General features: G+C 41.6%; 1 pseudogene; it reads right to left on the reverse strand.

Annotated features, from left to right (window-relative positions):
* The window catches only part of LOC129525064 (NADH dehydrogenase [ubiquinone] 1 alpha subcomplex subunit 8-like), a 145478-nt pseudogene that overhangs the window by 128053 nt on the left and 980 nt on the right, over positions 1–16445 (reverse strand).

The following is a 16445-nucleotide window of genomic DNA, read 5'->3' on the forward strand; positions in this document are numbered from 1 at the left end:
AAATCATTTTATTAGGATCTCCATATACACCCATTTATTTTGAGAGTAGGGGCTTTGGAATCAGATGTATCTGGGTTTAAATCTCAGCTTAGCCACTTACTACTTACTAGCAGGTAGCCTCCTGTACTTTTGCTTCCTCATGTCTAAAATCAGGATGTGGTTCTACACCTTGGCTTCACATCGGAATGGGCCGGGAGTGCTTTCAAAAATTCCAAGCCCAGGCCACACTACACACCAATTACAACAGAATCTTTGCGGGTAGGATCCAAACTTCAGGATTTAAAGGCCTCTCAGGTGATTCCAATGTGCACTCAAAGCTGAGAACCACTCATGGCTTTGAAGAATAGGAGTGTGGCCATTGGAACCAGACAATCTTCACTTGTATCCTGTATCTACCACTTCTTATATATGAGACTGGGGCTTCTTAACCTCTCGCTAAACTTTAACTTCCTTCATCTGTGAAATGAATATGACCTGTAGTACCTCGTTCAAAGGACTCTGGGCATTGAAGGAGGTGAAACATGTAAAGCACTTAGCACAGTGCACAATATTATTATTTATGCAAGGCGCAGCTTCCTCTGCAGAAGGAACCTAGGAAGCAACATGTGGGTTGAAGTATCATATAAACACCAATCTGCAGCCATGCTCATACCTTACCCCCCAGAGGTGAATTCCAATTACTTGGCCACCAAAAGGTTAGTGGGTTTTGCCTCAGCTATTGAAAAAAATGCAAAAAAAAAAGTATTATTTTTCATTAGAGAATCTGAGGCAAAAGTTGGTTGGCAAGTAACTTTTGCAGAACAGGTGGGGGTTCTGCTGGAAGCATCCAAAATGCTTCCGGCTGTGGGGTCAGCACCAGGTGCAGAAGCGGGCATGGCAGATCACACAGTGCTTTTTCTTTGAACTGTCCTAGCACGTCAGGCAACAGACCCTGCACCTCATCTGCCTGGTGCCTCACAGCAATCTCCCCACTTAGAAAATCTACAATGAGCTGGAAGGGCCTTCACAAAGACTCTTGTCCAACTGCTTTGCTTTTTAGAGTGCTGCAAAGAGGTAACCAAGGCCCAGGGAGCTGAGAAGACTTATGCGGGGTCACAGGCAATTTAAAGCCATAACCAGAAGGCATAAAATGACCCAGTCAGATGTGGAGGAAACAGCCTAGTAGTGAAAAAGGAATTGAATGAAAGGGGAAAAAAGACGTAATAGTGCTTTGAACCAAAGAGCTTTATAAACACTTGTGGCTTTAACCTGCCCAGGAGGTAGATAAGCATGTGCCCTTTAGTTTGTCCTCAAACTCAACCTCTCACAAGAGGTTAAGGAACACACCCAAGGTTGGAATTGACACTCAGACCTCCAGACTTCCTGGCTTTGGAGCTGGAAGCTCAGCCTCCACCTCCCTTGTCTATCAGGAAAAACATCTGGGTTATAATGCTTGAGGATGGGATATCAAGGGGAAGTGGTGGAAGTTTTTGAGCAAGACTGCATGAGACCCTGCTAGGGGCCCCTCCCATTCCCTGAGTCACGCCTCAAAGAAGTTTCTGCACTTCTATCCTGGAGGCTCCCCTTGTATGACCTTTAGAGAAATCTATTTGCCTAAGACGTTGGATGGAAGGAAAGAGAGCTGAGACTTCAAAATGTGTGAACACAGACACACCCCAAGGAGCTGCCTAAAGTAACAAAGCCTTTCCTTCACATGGCCACTTCTGCCTGTTCTAACAGGGATCCCCAGCCACGTGAGCGAGTGCCTAAAGCAAAGCAAGAGGAACAGGCAGGACCACAAGAAGAAAAAGCAAGGGGAAGTCATCTTTAAAGGCCAAAAGGTCACATAAAACATAATAAAATACAACCGTTTCCTTTAAAAATTTTAATGGACAGGAAATGGTATAGAATAACTGCCAAGTCACATAAATTAACTTTTTTGTTAATGTTTGTGAACCCAGAAAGAACACACTATCAGTCGATGCAAACTGCATGGGCATTTTCATCAGTCATTGTCTGGGCACATGACTGAGTGTGGGCCACGGACCCATCTTTACTTGGTCCAGAAATAAAAGCGGCTGCCATGTGTGGCAGGCTGCAGATCTCCCTCGATCTCAGGGCTGGGATCCGGTCTTGGTCTTGAGTGATAGGGATTCTCCGGTAAAGGTCGATCTGTTTTCACTGTGGTGACCTGGGAAGGGTGAAGAGGGCAAAAGCAAAGTTGAAAGCTAGGGTGGAGGAATCTGTAACCATCAACGCGCCTCCTGGTGTCTCCTCATTGCTCCCACTGCTACAACTGCTCCCCGACTTAAATTCCCAGCAAATCACATTCAGACTTATTTAATTGTTGAACAAACACTCAGGAAAGCCTACTTTATGTCATTCCCTGTGGTAGAAACTAGGGATACAGAAGGGAACAAGATACTGTCCTCAAGGGGATCACAGTCTAGTGAGGGAGAAAGCCAGGAGTAACAACCAAGATTTCCAAATTACCCTGATGCCTAATGGCAATGATGGAGACAGGAACTGCCTCTATAGGAGCAAGGACTGTGCACATCTAACCCATCCTGAAGGCTGGGGGTCTGGAATATTTTTAAGGAGGTAAGACTTAGCTTAAAGTCTGAGCAGGAGCCAGTCAGAAAGGCAAGGGAGGAAAAGACATTCCAAATAAAGAGTACATATGAAGATAGGCAGGCATGTCTTCAGAATGGCTGAATCAAAGGCTGCATGAAGAATGGAGGGAGATGAAGCATCTCACCAAGAACTTATTGCTAGAAATGATGCTGAGCACATGATTCCATCCCATTTTCACTCTTATGAGGTCATTCTGCAGGGGCTCCCTGAGGCCACCTAGCTAATAGTGGAAGAAATCGTACCCAAAGCCAGATATGCCTGCTCCAAAGCTTGTGCTTCTTAATACCACACTACAGTGGTGGACAGGCCACATGATAAAGGGTATTAAATGATATGCAAAGGTGTTTGCGTTTTAACCTGACGGTTAACAGGTGCCACTGAAGCACGGCAGTAACTAAATCCCATCTCTGTAGGCTGGGAAGTGTGAAAGCTAAACTGGAGAGAGGCAAGACCCATACTGGGGAGCTGAGCCAATAAGCCAGGAGAGTGGTGAAGTACTAAACTGCAACAGGGAGAGAGATAATTTACACTCACAGCATCCCCCAATGGTCACAAAAATCTCAACTGGAAAGCCAGCAGAAACTGCTGTCATTTTCAAGATAAAGAAATAGGCCCAGAGAAGTAAGAAGACATAAGGCCACAGCTGTCAGCAGTCTTCTGATTATTCCTCTACTGGTCTGAACTCTTAAGTCACCTCATGTAAAATGACCAGATTCATCTTCCTAGATGTATAAATTCAGAAACCTTTTATTGGGAACAGAGCTTTTGTGTATACAATCACACAATTATTATTATAACCACCTTATGAGGCATTATTATCTCTAGTGCACAGATGAAGACCAGGAAGGTTGGCATGCCTAAGATAAGATACACACTAATGTCAGAGCTAAAGCTGGAACCTAAGTCTTCAAGTCTACTAGTTTTGTTTGTTTGCTTTTGAAAGTTATCCCACCGCCCTGTCATAAGTACAGATGGTTCCTAATGATCCACTAGTGGTTCCCTGGTATTTGCAGCTCCTTTAAGGAATTAAAGACATTTATGAAACTGGCTGGGCACAGTGGCTCATGCCTGTAATCCCCGCACTCTGGGAGGCTGAGGCAGGTGGATCACTTAAGGTCAGAGTTCAAGACCAGCCCAGGCAACATGGTGAAACCCCATCTCTACTAAAAATACAAAATTTAGCTGGCCATGGTGGCGGGTGCCTGTAATCCCAGCTACTCAAGAGGCTGAGGCAGAATTGCTTGAACCCGGAAGGCAGAGGTTGCAGTGAGCAGAGATCGTGGCACTATACTCCAGCCTGGGTGACAGAGTGAGACTCCACTTCAAAAAGAAAAACAAAAAAAATGTTGCCTAGGCTAGTCCTGAACTCGTGAGCTCAAGCGATCCTCCTGCCTCAGCCTCCCAAAGTGCTAGAATTGCAGGTGTGAGCCGTGGCACCTGATTGAGAAATACACTTTTGAAAAGAGTTAAGAGAATTTTTTTTTTATCTCACAGAGTTTTAAAAAATGTTAATACAAAGATTCAAGAATAAATATGCTTTCTTACTAGCATGACTTGTTATTTCTTCTTTCATAAGTCAGAAATGAGAAAAGGTAGTTTTATTTGTTACATGTATAAGTTCTACCACTTTCCAACCTAGAATTATCAACTATTTAAAATAATATGTTCAGTACATCAGAAAGAATCTGAAAATAATCAAACCAGATATAAAACACAAAAAAATTGCTACATTATTACTTATGACACCAAGCTTATAATCCAACCATTCACAGATGCTATACACAAAGAGAAGGGAACTAGACCGGGTATGGTGACCTGTAATCCCATCACACTGGGAGGCTAAGGTGGGAGGACTGCTTGAGCTCAGGATCTCAAGACCAGACTGGGTAATATAGCAAAATCCTGTCTCTACTAAAATACAAAAATTAGTTGGGCATGGTGGCCTGCACCTGTAGTCCCAGCTACTTGGGAGGCTGAGGTGGGAGAATCACCTGTGCCCAGGAAGTCAAGGCTGCAGTGAGCTGTGATTGCACCACTGCATTCCAGCCTAGGAGAGAGAGTGAGACCTGAGTTTTTTCCTCCATGCCTTGCTACCTGTGCTGCCCCACGGGGAACGGAGGGAGCTGAGGCTGAAGAAGCAGGGATGGGTCAGATCATAAAGGGCCTGCATGCCATGTTATGGAGAAGATGCTTTATCTCACCAGCAATGCAGAGTCCCCATACAGTTTTTAAAAACACAGTGACGTAAGATTTGTTTTCCACACAGATCACTCTTCTTGTGGAGGTGTAATTTAATCCTCAATTCTTCAATTTCATCTAAAGCCCACATTGATCCACCCTCCTCTCCCAGAAATTCATGTACCCCAGGTTAAGAACTCCTGTCCAAGAATAAGATAACAGCAGCAGGAACAATGAGAGGATTAAAAAAAAAAATTCCAGAAGATGCTAATCTAAAGGGAGTGATGACTGCATGGAATCAGTAGGGAATGAAGAATTCAGGTTTCTAGCTCTGATGTTTCAACAGACGGTGGTGTCACAACTAAGATAGGAAATATAGGAGAAAGAGAAACACTTTCAAAACTACAAGAATGTAGTTTTTAAAAAAAAATCTTAGATATGTTCTGAAAAATATGGCATAAGCCTGATCCTATTTCCCCAGTGAATTCCACAATAACCTCCACAATGTTTTCAACTGACAGTGTTTCACTAATACTTTATCTTTCTCTACTCCCTTCTGTTCTTTAATTAGCTAATTAACTAAAAACAAATCTGCACATGCTAGAAGGCCTAAAGAAATTTTTTTTTTTTTTTTGAGACGGAGTCTCGCTCTGTTGCCCAGGTTGGAGTGGAGGTAGTGGCACAATCTCCATTCACTGCAAGCTCCACCTCCCGGGTTCACACCATTCTCCTGCCTCAGCCTCCCAAGTAGCTGGGACTACAGGCGCCCACCACCACGCCCGGCTAATTTTTTGTATTTTTAGTAGGGACGGGGTTTTACCATGTTAGCTAGGATGGTCTCGATTTCCTGACCTCGTGATTTGCCCACCTCAGCCTCCCAAAGTGATGGGATTACAGGCGTGAGCCACCACGCCCGGCCAGAAATATTTCTATTTTTAAAAATTCCTTTCTGGATTGTGTATAATCACTGCCTAATTAATATGTTTGGTAAATCTGGTAAGTTCTTACATCATATCTGTATTTACAGAGACCCTTTGCTGACCACCTCCTGCCTTTATCCCACCCGAGTCAGAAAGTGAGACCTCCAGCAGAAGCCTTCTTACCTTTGACAGTTCTCCCAGGTCAGGCCGCACCCAGCCCAGTTTGTCCAGCACACACTCGTCAAACTTTGCCTGCTGTTTGCGACAGTGACGAAATAACTGCTGGCAAGTATAATCAATGCAAGTCCAATATTCTGTAAAAGGCTCTGCACAGTGACGTTTTATCTGCCTGGAAAAGAAAGCTGGGTTAGGGGCATCTCTTTGCAAAACAATGAAAAACAGAAAAGTGAGAAAAAAATAGGTACAGATCTCAAATACATAGCCTTGCTTTTTGAAAGGTATGTGAGTACATATTCTTACCTCACTTACAAGACAACTTCAGGATCCTCAATTTGAGAACAAGTTAGTAAACAAAAAAGATTTCTGAGGTAGAAAACCTAATTTCTTTATATAGTAAGAAGAAAAGAGTGTAGCCTAATGCACGCCTATTTTACTCAGAGGGGAACTCCTTACTTGGGGCCTATTTATTCTTTTCTTTAGATCCAATTCCTCTAAGGGTATCAGCTTAGCAAATTTAGAAGAGAAGGAGGCATAATTAAATCATGGACATGCTGATAGAAGTCAAACGCGACAGACAACGGCAAAGGAAGAGACAGAATTATAAAAAGCAAATACACAAACTAACAAGCAGAAGATCCTGGGATCATTCAGTATAAAGACAAACTGTACTCCCCTCCTCAAAAGCTCAAGGTCCTCATTTTATTTACGCATTGAACAAAAATAGATATTAATCCTTGCTATCAAGAACAAAGTTATATTATATTTGGTATTCTCTGTTAAGAAGCAGGCTAGCATATAATTCATTCTGTGGCCATCAAAAATGGCTAGAGAAAACTTAACTTCTGTGTATAAAAAGAATAAGTTTCAGTTTTTTGCAAAATCCTCCTTATCTTATCATTCAACCCTGCTAGTATGCATGTTCAAGCAAGAATAAAATACCATCATTTTATGTAAAAGCCATACTTGAGGCAGTGAAATTCAGAACACCTCTTTCTCCCCATGAAATAATAATTTTATTATTTAAGTGCTTACCTGTCATACTCCAGAAATCTAGCTACACTCTCACATGAATCTTGTTTAACATGGATCAGGAAGGAAGGATCTCAGAGATGGCTTAAGGAAGTATACAGTGAAAAATCTGCTTTCCACCCTGCCCAATAAGCCACTCAGTTGCTCTCCTAGAGGTCCACCAATGTCACCAGCTTCTTAGGTTTCCCTTCCGGCTATACTAAGCATAACCTGCACCCACATAACTTCTACTCAAGAATCACTTTGGTAGAAAGCAACCATTTCCAATGGGAGTTTTATATTCCTCCAAAATGCAGCAGCAGCAGACGGGCTGCAAGCCACTACTCTAGTAGCACGGATCCCTGTTCTGGACCCTGTTACCCATACCTAACAATTATCTACTAATGCCTAAAACCAGCAACTTCAGCAGTGAGAAATTCCTCTACGGAGGCAGTTAGGCACCTTGGGAATTTGTGAAATCCAAACATTCCCCGCTTAAAATGTACTACCACTGGGCCATGGAAAAAATGCTTTGCAAAAGTTCTCTTAGAAAATAAAAATTGTTTAGGCTGGATGCTGTGGCTCATGCCTGTAATCCCAGCACCTTGGGAGGCCAAGGTGGGCGGATCACTTGAGGCCAGGAGTTCAAGACCAGCCTGGCCAACATGGCGAAACCCCATCTCTACTAAAAATACAAAAATTAGCCAGGCAGGTGGCACACACCCGTAATCCCAGCTACTCAGGTGGCTGAGGCACGAGAATCGCTTGAACCCAGGAGGCAGAGGTTGCAGCGAACAAAGATCACGCCACAGCACTACAGCCTGGGTGACAGAGTGAGACTCTGTCTCAAAAAAAAAAAAAGAAAAATTGTTTAAATAAACACACACACACACTCAATCTCGCTGGCAATCAAATCAATGCAAATTGAAACATTTGCACCTCCCAAATACTGCAAATTAAATATTTGCACCTCCCAAATATTTAAATACTATGCATACCAGAATCCAGCGCTGAGGACAGCATAAATTGATCCAACATTTAAAAAACAAAAGCATTTGCTGGGCACGGTGGCTCACGCTTGTAATCCCAGCACTTTGGGAGGCCAAGGCAGGTGGATCACGAGATCAGGAGATTGAGACCATGGTGAAACCCCGTCTCTACTAAAAATACAAAAAATTAGCCGGGCGTGGTACTGGGCGCCTATAGTCCCAGCTACTCGGGAGGGTGAGGCAGGAGAATGGCGTGAACCCGGGAGGCGGAGCTTGCAGTAAGCCAAGATCGTGCTACTGCACTCCAGCCTGGGCGACAGAGCGACACCCCATCTCAAAAAAAAAAAAAAGCAATACAGTTCAAGAGCCATAATGATGTTCAAAGCCCTTTATAGAGTAAACTCACTGTTAGGAAATTTATGCCAAGGAATTATTAACTGATGAAAATGATCTATACGCAAAGGTAATCACTGCAGATTTATCCAAAATAATCAAAAACTGAAATCAACAATGATGTTCAATAACAGGAATTGGTCAGGTACGTTATGGTTGGTTTATCCACTGATGGAATAATATATAACCATTAAGAATGATGATCATGGCCAGGTGCGGTGGCTCACACCTGCAATCCCAGCACTTTGGGAGGCCAAGGAGAGCGGATCACTTGAGGTCAGGAGTTCAAGACCAGCCTGGCCAACATTCTGAAACCCCATCTCTACCAAAAATGCAAAAAAATTAGCCAGGCGTAGTGGCGCAGGCCTGTAGACCCAGCTATTCAGGAGGCTGAGACATGTGACTCGCTTGAAGCCAGGAGGCAGAGGTTGCAGTGAGCCAAGATCACACCATTGCACTCCAGCCTGGGCAACAGAGTGAGACTCCGTCTCAAAAAAAAAAAAAAAAGATGATCATGAAGACTATATAGCAACTTTGAAGAATGTTTCCAATAATATCAAGTGAAAAATGAATTTCTCAATGTATACATACTATGATTATAACCACAAAAATATCTTTGCATAGGGACAGAGACAGCAGAAGCAAGAAAGGAGGAAAGCAGCTACTGTGCTAAGGTATCTCTTTTTTTTCTCTAACTTCATTGTAGTGGACATTGGTGGTTTCTGCCTAGCCAGCAGTCATTCCCCATTCTTCTGTAACATCCTTCTAATTTTCCTTTGGGAACAACCCCTCCCTGTCTCTCAGCAATGTGGTTTGGATGAAGCTAAGTCCACTCCCCATCTCAGACCTGACCAATTAGAGCTTTTTATCTCCTGAAGCACAAGTGATGCAATGATATGTATACAAAGTCCGCCAGCCAGGACAATTAGACTCAGTCCAGGAGCTTCTGCTCACTTCTGGATAAAGGGCACACTTTGTCTAGGTTTGCTAAGCAAGTATCAACAGAACAGCAACTCGAGTGGCTGGTGGCCATTTTTGGTACAGCAAGGTGAGAGTCTTTCTGAAATGAGGTCAACAGAGAAAACCAGAACTAAGAGACTGTGAAAAGAGGAGAGGCAAAAAGACATCAAGTAGTTGTGAAATTATTTAAGCCCTTGAATCCAGCCCTGCCTGATGCCAGGCCTATTTCTGGACTTCAGAGTTACAAGAGCCAATTTCCTTTGAGTTGACTTTCTCTCCTTTTAAATAGAGTGCTAATATGCTTGTTAAAACATTTTCCTACAATTACACAGTTTAGTTTTTTTTTACTTCAGTATCAAGCACAATGACCTACCTAAAACCTAACTCCGAATACAGTTTTCTTTCCATCATACCTGTGTTCTGTAGTAATGACAACAACCTAGTGAATGCCTGCTTAAAAAGGACTGTGATAGGTTGTTTTACATGCCTTTTCAAATTTTTCACAGCAAAAAGACTTTCCCCTTGCTGTAGCAAAAATGGTCACCAGTCACTTGCTTAGCAAACCTAGATAGGTATTATTTTACAATTTGGAAACTGAGATTCATGGAGATAAAAGAACTTGCCAGATAATAAAAACAAAACCAAAAATAATTATCATCCTTTGAATGTTTTACCTTGGTCTGATTTCAAAGCCTATGTACTTCCTAATAAAATCCAGATTATTAGCTGGCTGTTCACTTATTCATTTAAACCTTTATGCTTCAACCAAGTAGGCACTGATACCAAAGATTTTTACCTAAAGAAGTCCAAAGCACACTTGTTGACCAGTTTGCCTTCCTCTAAACACCGCCTCGGATCTTTCTCTTCCCAGCAGCAGAGCATAAACTCCTTGTTGGGCTTATCACATTGAGCTCCATAGTGATGGCCGCAGCTTTAAGCACAGCAGAACTAATTTTCACCTAGGAAAGGAAAGATAGGACAAAGGCCACAGACTGTGAACCAGAATACCACTTTCTCAGCTTTACCTCATGCGGGTCAGAATAGAGAACACAAAAGTAGCACTGTTCTGACTTTACCAAGAAAATTAAACACTGTCATAATAATAATTTTTTTTTTTTTTTTTGAGACAGGGTTTCACTCCCATCCCCCAGGCTGGAGTGCAGTGGCGCGATCTCGGCTTACTGCAACTTCGGCCTCCCAGGCTCAAGCAATTCTGCTGCCTCAGCCTCCCAAGTAGCTGGGATTACAGGCATAAGCCACCTCGCCCAGCGATTCTTTAAAATCTATGGTGATTTAGAGAACACGAAGCTCTTTCACATATATTATTTTCTTCACTTTTACAATAGTCTCATGAAGAGATTAATATTCCCATTTTAGAGCAGAAGAAATGGCACCCCTAATAGAATCTTTATTTATGGTAGAGAGAAAAGGGGTGTAGAGAAGGATGAAGTCTTCTGGGATGCAGGGAGAGGAACCAACTCTGGAGAGCCTTGCTGAGTTTCTGCTGCTGGAATAAAATTAATAGATATATAAGGCTGGGCACAGTGGCTCATACAGGTAATCCCAGCACTTTGGGAGGCCAAAGCAGGCAGATCACTTGAGGCCAGGAGCTCAAGAACAGCCTGGCCAACATGGTGAAAGCTTGTCTCTAGTAAAGATACTAGAGATGTATCTGGGCGTGGTGGTGCACACCTGTAATCCCAGCTACTAGGGAGGTTGAGGCATAAGAATTGCTTGAACCCAGGAGGCAGAGGTTGCAGTGAGCCAAGATCACGCTACTGCACTCCAGCCGGGGTGACAGAGCAAGACTCTGTCTCAAAAAAAAAAAAAAATTAAATTAAATTAAATTAAATTAAATTAAAGGATAAATAAAACTCCCAGAGGACTACGGAGTCACAGAAGATGAGGCTGGAAGAGATCACAAAGAGCATCTAGTCCATCTAGTCCATCTAGTAATAACTAATAATAAAGTACTAAAATCTACAAATTTTTTAAAAATCAGAGCGTATCCAAGGTTGCCATCCCTTTATGCCCACCAATTTCGCTCAATAGTATTTTAGTGATATTTTCTTGAGAAGATACACAGTGTAGATATAGCCAGCTCAGAGAGAACTGCAAACTGTCCAGGGCCTACAAACAGCTGCTTAAGCAAGAGACCTGTGGTCCCTTTTCTGTACTACCTTTTCTTATACCAATACCACAATGTTTTAATTACTGTCACTGAAGATAACATTTTGTTATCTGGGAGAACCATCCTCCTCATTCTTCCTTTTCAAAACTTTTTTGGCTATTCTTTCAGATGAACACCTTCCCCCAATAATTTGCATTCAAATTGTATTAAATTTAGTTATATGTTAAATTAGGGAACAATGGGCACTTTTTATAATACTGGGTGCCTGCTCAAACTTCACATCCTCAGAGAGCCTCTCTCTAATCATCTTATATAAGCTATTATCAGTGGTCACTCATGTGGTCTGGTCTTAGCATTCATGTGCTAAGTCTGATCAATTCTAGACATACTTGTTCTTTCCTCTCTGTAAGCACAGTTTCTGTATTAAGCACCAATTACACTGGGGTCATTAACATCTTTCTCAATAATTTTAAGAGCCCCTGAGTGGTCTGTGTGTGACTAGAACATAAGCTCCCAGAGGGAAGGGATTTTGTTTTCAACAGAGATCCACTACTGTAAAGATATCAATTCTCCCTATATTAAGCTATGGTAATTAAATATAATGCTGACTACGGTACACACCAAGCACCCAAAATAGTGTCTAGCACAAGTAGCTGTTGAGCACCCACTCTTTGCTAGAAAATGGGGATACAATAATTAGAAAACAGATATGAATACATCAATCACACCTTCTCATCCACAACACAGTATTTCTCTCCATTTATTCATAGTCAAGTCATTCTTGTCCTTTGGTTAAAACTAGTTTCCTTCATTATAGGGACCTTGAACATTTCTTGTTTATTCCTCCGTATTTTAGCACTTTTGATACTATCTAAATAGGATAGTTTTTCTATTAGACTTTCAAACTGTTTACTGCTTGCTTGTATACTGTATTTTCTCTCCAGCCATCTTACTGAACTCTTGTTAGTTCTGACACAAAACTCAAGAAGATTAACAGAAAAACTGCCATTTACAAATAAAAACTGTCTCTTTCCCTTCTGCTACTTTATTTTTTTCTTCTTATTCTCATTTCCTATTTTATTGCTTTAACCAACCCCTTCAGGACAATACAGATGAAGAGCAATGACAGCAGACAACCTTCCCTTTTTCTAAAATTAAAAGCAAGTTTGGTATAATATTTGCTGTTGGTATCTGGAATATAGTTGTTTGGATATTCCTTGTTAAGAAAGCTTCTTTCTAATTCTAATTAGTTTTGCTTTACTGTTGTTTTCTATACCAGAAAAGACTAAAATTTTTAGGCTTTGTTTTCATTAATTTATAAATGTAACATAGAGCATTAACAGATTTTGTAAAACTGATCCAATGTATTTCTAGAATAAAATCTAGTCTGTCACAGTGTATTATGCTTTAATACACTACTGAATTTGATTTGTAAAATTAAAAATTGTTGTGTGAGAACAGTCTGTAATTTTATTTTATTATTTTTTTGAGACCGAGTTTCGCTCTTGTCCAGGCTGGAGGGCAGTGGCGCAATCTCGGCTCACCGCAACCTCCACCTCCCGGGTTCAAGTGATTCTCCTGCCTCAGCCTTCCTGAGTAGCTGGGATTACAGGCATGCACCACCACATCCGGCTAATTTTGTATTTTTGGTAGAGACGGGGTTCCTCCATGTTGGTCAGGCTGGTCTCAAACTCCCGACCTCAGATGATCCTCCCACCTCAGCCTCCCAAAGTGCTGGGATTATAGGCGTGGGCCACCACGCCCAGCTGTAATTTTATTTTTTATGCACTTTATGCAGCTAGGTTATTAATAAAAGGCAAGGAAAGATGACAAGAGTAATTAATCTATACACTATAGAAAGGAGAATAAAGTTATGACTATGTCTATTAATAGTGCAACTGTTACAATTATCAAAGATAAAGTTATGACATAAGTGAAATCTGCCATGATGACTCTAATAAATTTATGTTTAAAATCTGTAAAGTTTTTGTATTAAAGTTTTTGAAAATAAAAGAATTTATTTAGGTAAATTGGCACACATTTGCTTGTTTTATTACCTATAAACAGCTAGGAGAATAAAAACTAACACTCAAACTTTTCTAAAAGCTTAATATATTTTAATAATTAAGTTAGTTATATTTACTTGTCATATGCCTTAAAAGAGCTTTAACTGGCTGATTCAATTATTCAAAGGCCCAAAACTATACGGCCCAAAAAGCCTGACACATTATTTATTTCCCTACAAATGTGGAAATCTTATCAAAATGAAGGTATACACATGTTGCTGAGCACATAAAACACCATCCCTGTCACAGGAAAATAAAGGAAGACATTGAGTCTGTTTCATAATTAATGAAAAAGAGGGATGTGCTAGAGACAACACAGTGAGTCAGTGGCAACCCCAGAACTAGAACACAGAGATTGTGACCTCCAACCAGGCTTCTTCCCATTATATCACCATCACTGAGGTGGATGAGCCTGAGATGTCACCATATCCCCTCACCTGCTTCTTCACTGAGACTGATGAATTCCAACAGAAACAACATCCTTTCACAGCTGTTTACCATGAATATCGTCTCAAATTCATTCAGATCTCTTTGTCTCAAACAACACAGAATTTCAACATCCTTCTCATTTATTCTCACAACAGCCTCACTGCACAGCAGGGCTACACAGTCTGCAGGTGTGGAAACTGAGACAAAGTCACCATCTAGAGCCAATCAACCTTCTAGTCCTGTCCTTGTCTCCTTAAACTACGTCTGTACCTCTTTTTGTAGTACTTTATTTATACCATGCCTTGAGTTTTCCTAAATTTATGTAAAACAGAGAATAGTACTTAATAGAACTGTTATGAAGATTAAATGAGTTAATATATATAAAAATAATAAGAACAGTGCCTATCACATCGAAAGCACACCATAAATATTAGCTATTTTTATTTTTACTCAAAATTATCAAATGTGTCCAAGGACTTTCCAGTCCAAAGCTTCTGACTGCTTTTTCAATGGGGATGTGTCATAACTCCTAAGCCAATGAGGTCCAAAATGTATTTAACTCGCTCTCCAAACGGGCTCCTTTTTCTGGCTTCACCAGTACTATTGCCACGCTGCAAATCTGACTTTGATTCTTCAACCTTCCCTACCTCCAATATCTAATCCATTGCTAAGTCTGATCAATTCTAGATATACTTGTTCTTTGCTCTCTGTAAGCACAGTCTCTGTAAGCACCAATTACACTGGGATCATTAACATCTTTCTCAATAATTTTCAGAGCCACTGAGACCAGTCTCCCTGCTTTTCTTTTTCTTTCTTCAATCCATTCTTCACACAGCTGCTACCGTGATCTCCCTAAATGACAATTCTTATTTTACTCTGCTGTTATATTAGCAACCAAACTCTCATTCAGCCTTAACAGCAGAATAAAGCCTCAACTTCTTAACGGGTACCGAAAGGCTTCTGGACCCAAACTATCTTTCCACCCTTCTCACCCGCAACATTTCAAAAAGGGACTGACTATTTACTGTTCTCTCAAAACACTGAACTCCTTTTTGACTCTCTGCATTTTCCCATCTCCTTACTTTTGCTCGGACCCTACCCTCACTTAGAGGGGTCTTCTCTTCATCTCCGCCCATAAATGCCATTCTTCATATGCCATTTAGTCATGTCTTACATTATGCCCAAAAAGTGCTTTCTCTATTCCCTTTATAGTTTCAGAGAATTTTATAGCTGGGATCACCTCATCTTACAAATAACCGTGTCTGCAAATGCTAAAATCAAGTAATCAAGGTGACCGGCAGGTAGGCCTAGAATTTAGATACAACTTCAAATCTTTTCCTAAACCACATCTTCCCCCTTTCATAGTATTTAATCACACCTTGTCTTGTATTTTAGTTATTTATGTAATTATTCGTATGTTCATTCAATTGTGTGAAGAGTAAAGGCAAATGTATTTCAGATACATCAGTTGTATGAAGTAGAACTTCAGATGTTTGTTGAACCTAATAAAAATTGCAACAAGAAATACAGCAACTCAAGATTAACCCAGCTACATGGGGTGGGGGCAGGGGGGTGGTTCACCGGGGGGAACAAAAGAGTGGGGGCCACATGGCAGCTCCCCTCTGCCACCTCAGAGTAAATGTCACTTTAATATAATAAAGTCCCTGAACATAGCTAATAATTTCTTCCTCTGAGGAAAATAACAGTTGCCACTCTCACAGGCATCTAAGATTAAATGAAGCATTGCAGGTAGAAGACGTAACATATGGCCAGGCGCGGTGGCTCACGCCTGTAATCCCAGCACTTTGGGAGGCCGAGGCAGGCAGATTACGAGGTCAGGAGATCGAAACCATCCTGGCTAACACGGTGAAACCCCGTCTCTACTAAAAATACAAAATATTAGCCGGGTGTGGTGATGAGCGCCTGTAGTCGCAGCTACTCGGGAGGCTGAGGCAGCAGAATCGCTTGAACCCGGGAGGTGGAGGTTGCAGTGGGCCAATATCGCGCCACTGCACTCCAGCCTGGGCGACAGAGCGAGACTCTCAAAAACAACAAAACAAACAAACAAAACACTTAACATAGTGCCTGGTATATCATTGCTGGTACATCATTTCTAGTCTTGGCCTTCCTCTCCTTTAATACAGCCTGTTCTACTATCCAGCCCGGCCATGACACTCCTCTGCCTTAAAACCTTCCACCTCTTCCCACCACCTCCCTTACTGGATCAAGTCCAAACTGTTTGGTCTGGCCTTGTAGAAGCTGCTTCCAAGTCCTATCTCAGCCCAAGTTGCCTCTCCAGGCTCAGCACCTGCTGCTTCCCACCACCACCACTAGGGTCCCATCAAACTGTACTTGGCTCCCTAAACACACAAGTTCTGCTAGGCCGTCTCATTCTTGTGAGTTTTCACCCATAATATAGTGGAAAAGCACTGGTTTTAAAATCAGACCTGGGTTCACTTCCAGCTCTATTACTTACGAGCTCCGTGACCTTGGGCAAATCATTTCTACTCTCGGGGACTAATTCCTTATTTATAACGTTACGACCAATTGTGTGTGTGTGTGTGTTTATATATATATA

The sequence above is a fragment of the Gorilla gorilla genome, chromosome 8, assembly GCF_029281585.2.
Source record: "Gorilla gorilla gorilla isolate KB3781 chromosome 8, NHGRI_mGorGor1-v2.1_pri, whole genome shotgun sequence".
NCBI classification, from domain to species: Eukaryota; Metazoa; Chordata; class Mammalia; order Primates; family Hominidae; genus Gorilla; species Gorilla gorilla.